The sequence below is a fragment of the Onychostruthus taczanowskii genome, unplaced genomic scaffold, assembly GCF_017590055.1.
Source record: "Onychostruthus taczanowskii isolate IOZ18803 unplaced genomic scaffold, ASM1759005v1 scaffold296, whole genome shotgun sequence".
Lineage (NCBI taxonomy): Eukaryota > Metazoa > Chordata > Aves > Passeriformes > Passeridae > Onychostruthus > Onychostruthus taczanowskii.
The window spans coordinates 107652-111921 of record NW_024500305.1 but is presented as its reverse complement, the minus strand read 5'-3'; positions in this window follow the sequence as shown (position 1 = coordinate 111921).

The window sequence follows — 4270 nt, the reverse complement described above, 5'->3', positions numbered from 1 at the left end:
ATGTCGTGGCAGGAAGGGGGGTGGTGGGGAAAGTGGGGGGTAGTGGGCAGTGGGGGATAGGAATGACTGAGTGGGGGAGGGGACACAGGGGCTGGCAGGTGGTGGCAGAAGGGACAGCAGAGGGTGGCAGGGGCTAGGAGTGTGGTGGCAGGAGGTGGCAGAGGAGAGTGACCAAGCATGAGGGGGTGACCAAGGTATAGAGGGGACAACAGAGACCTCCAGGAAGAGGAAAAAGGGGACTTCAGGGGGGCACAGGGGCCACCCCAGGAGGTCACAAGTGACACCAGGTCCCTGACACATCCCCTTTCCTCTCCCTAGCCTTCCTTTTCCCAGCTTCTGGAGGCTCTGGGGTCTGTGGTGGCCACTCTGGGCGAGGTAGCAGCCACCATGACCTGGCCATCCTGGGGCGTGCGGCACTCTGTGCCCCCAAAGTCCCTGCACATGGCCCTGGGGAGATTCACCTCGAGACTCCGTGAGACCCTGGGCCATGGTGGTGTCACCTCCCTGGGAGACTCTGGTGTCCCCTACCTGAGAAAGGCCTTGGTTGCCCTCGGGGCCACCCCTGGGACCAGCCAGGCCAATGTGAGAGCCGTGGCCAGCGCCTGGCGGGAGTCGGTGACCAAGCTCGTGGACAGCTGTGACTAACTGGCCAGGGAAGCCACCAAGCTCCGTGACGCCTGCAGGAAGGTGGTCATGGACCAGCAACTGATGGTGGCCCTGGACAAGAAGGAGGTGGCCCGGGAAATGGCCACGCACGATGCCCAGGCGGTGGCAGCCACCAACGAGGCCATGGGAGAAGCTGTTGTGGCCACCAGGAGGGGACACTGGGCAGCAGTGGCCAAGGGGCCGCTGCAGCGCTTGGTGGCAACATGTGACAAAGCCACCTTGTTCAACTGGATTTTGGAGTGGCGGCTCAGGGACATCGAGGCTGCCCTGAAAGGGACAAATGAGGTGTCCCCTGATGTCCTCCAGGCCTCGGTCACCAAGGTGGCCGAGTTTGAGTGGCTGTGGGATGCCAGTGCCCGCCTGGCCAAGGATCACCTGCTGGGGACACTTGGGGTCATTGACAACATCCTCTTGAGTCCCTGTGGTGGTCGCAGTATCTTTGATGTCCCCAGCAGATACACGGTGGCCAAGCGGTGCCGAAAAGCCATCGAGGACATCCCAAGGCTGCTGCGGAGACAGTGACGTCAGCGCTGTGACGTCACTGGGACAGTGACGTTACTGGGGAGACTTGTGGCCACTCAAGTGCCACAGAACTGGGACAGAACTGGTGCCACTGGACAGGTGGCACTGCCATGTCCCTGGTGGCACCTGTGCGGTGTCCCCATGTCCCCGCAGTGTCCCTGGGGTGGCCGAGGACGGTCACCTGCTGCTGGCCCCGCCCGCGGTGGCTGTGTCCTGCCAAGTGGTTTGGGGAGGGGACCTCATGGTGTCACCTGGCCACCAGCGGGCCACCAATGGGCCACCAGCGAGCCATAGCCCTGCAGGGGGGGGCCTGGGGGGTGACATCACCTCGTCCCGCCCCTTTCCGGCGGGAGCCATTCCTTGGACATTCGCTCTGGCTCTGGGGGAGATCAAAGCGGCGCTGAGAGACCAAAGGGACAATGGGAAGGGTTCCCCTGATTGATGGATGGAAAAAGAGATTTGCCTTCGCAAACAATCGGGGCTTGGTGGGTTAATTAATTAATTAATGCTGACATCAGCACCCCAGTGCCAGCCCAGTGTCCCCAGTCCTGTCCCAGTGCCACCAGCCCAGTGCTCCCGCTTCCATCCCAGTGCTCCCGCTTCCAGTCCAGTGCCACCGCCCCATTGTCCCCATACCAGTGTCACCATCCTAGTCGTCCCATCCTGTCCCAGTGTCCCTGTCCCAGTGTTCCCATTTGTGTCCCAGTGTCCCCACTTCCATCCCAATGCCAGCATCCCAGTGTCCCCCATCCTGTCCAAGTATCCCCATCCCACTGTCACCAGTCCTGTCCCACTGCCCCCAGTTCCAGCCCAGTGTCCTTGTCCCAGTGCCACCAGTTCCAGTGTCACCACCCCAGTGTCACCAGGGTTGCCCTGGTGTCATTGCTCCAGTGTCACCAGTCCCATCCCAGTGTCTCCCATCCTGTCCCAGTGTTCCCAGTTCTGTCCCACTGTCCCCAGCCCAGTGCCACCAGCCCAATGTCACCAACCCAGTGCCATCCCAGTGTTTCCCATCTTGTCCCACTGTCCCAGTGGTCCTAGTTTTGTCCCAGTGTCACCAGTTACATTCCAGGGTCCACAGTTCCATGCCGGTGTCCCCAGTTCCATCCCAGTGCCACTACCATGTTGTCCCCATACTAATGTCACCATCCCAGTGTCCCCACTCCTGTCCCAGTGTCCCTCTCCCAGTGACCCCAGCTCTATCCCAGTGTCCCCAGTTCTGTCCTTCTGTCACCATGCCAGTGTCCTGAGTCCCATCCCAGTGCCAACAGTTCTACCCCAGTGTCCCCAACCCAGCGCTCCTATTTGTGTCCCAGTGTCCCCAGTTCCATCCCAGTGTCCCCAGTTCTGTCCCACTGCCACCATCCCAGTGCCACCAGCCCAATGTCACCAACCCAGTCCCATCCCACTGTCCTCAGTCCTGTCCCAGTGTCCCTGTCCCAGTGTCCCCAGTTCCATCCCAGTGTCACCAGCCACATCCCAGTTCCAAAACAGCGAAAAAAAGGAAGAATTTATGAATTCTTCTCTCGTCATCAGGGAGTGAACACATGACACGATGGAACTGCAAGGAGAAATGAAATAAATTGGTTTCATGCACAAGATGGCGTGAAGGCAAGTCAAGGATTAAAACCAAACAAAAGAACATGTGAACTCACAGGAATGTCTGAATATGCACAAATGATTATTCCAGAATCACAAAATCACCAGGTTGGAAGAGACCTCCAAGATCATCGAGTCCAACCCATGCCCTGACACCTCAACTAAACCCTGGCACCAAATGCCACTTCCAGTGTTTTCTTAAACACACCCAGGGATGGTGACTCCACCACCTCCCAAGTCTCTGGGAATTCCCCAAATTCCCCCAAATTCCCAGAATTCCCAGTATGACCGGACTGGAAGAGACCTCCAAGATCATCGAGTCCAAGCCATGCCCCGACACCTCAACTAAACCATGGCACCAAATGCCACTTCCAGTCTTTTCTTAAACACATCCAGGGATGGTGACTCCATCACCTCCCCAGTCTCAGACCATTTCAGAACTTTATCACTCTTTCTGGGAAAAATTTTTTCCTAATATCCAACCTGTATTTCCCTTGGCACAGCTTGAGACTGTGTCCTCTGGTTCTGTCAGTGCTGCTTGGAGAAAGAGACCAACCCCACCTGACTACAACCACCCTTCAGGAAGCTGTAGAGAGTGCTGAGGTCAGCCTTGAATCTCCTTTTCTCCAGGCTAAACAACCCCAGCTCCCTCAGTCATTCCTCACAGGGTTTGTGTTCCAAGCCCCTCTCCAGCCTTGTTGCCCTCCTCTGGACACGCTCAAGCATCTCAACGTCCCTCCTAAACTGAGGGGCCCAGAACTGGACACAGCACTCAAGGTGTGGCCTCACCAGCACCGAGTACAGGGCCTTCTTGGCCACCTGGGCACACTGCTGGCTCATGTTCAGCCGACTGTCAACCAGCACCCCCAGGTCCCTTTCCACCTGAGCACTGTCCAGCCACACCATCCCCAGCCTATAGTGCTGCAGGGGGTTATTGTGGCCAAAATGCAGGACTGGGCTCTTGGATTTATTAAACTTCATCCTGTTTGACTCTGCCCATCCATTCAACCATTCCAAGTCTGTCTGCAGAGCCCTTCTACCTTCCAACAGATGGACACACTCTCCCAGCTTAGTGTCATCCACAAACTTACTAATGAAAGACTCGATGCCATCATCCATGTGGTCAATAAGGATATTAAACAGAGCTGGCCCCAGCACAGACCCCTGAGGTGACACTCAGTATAAATTGCTCTATTATCTTGCCAGGTACTGAGGTCAACCTGATTGGTTCTGCCCAACCCTGCACTGCAGGAGAGGGAGGAACCGCTGGAGCCACCAACACGGGAGGCAGCCGGTTCTGTGACTGTGGCCAGCAGCCACGGGCTGGAGAGCACATCCAGCCCTCCTGCACCGCAGCCTGCAACCGGTTCATCAGCAGCGGTGCCCGCAGTGCTGGCCAGGGATGCCCCCCTGCCGGCTCCGACGCCTCCAGCCGGCCCGGCTCCCAGCTGGGATGTGAGCTGGGGTGATGAAGAAGATCTCC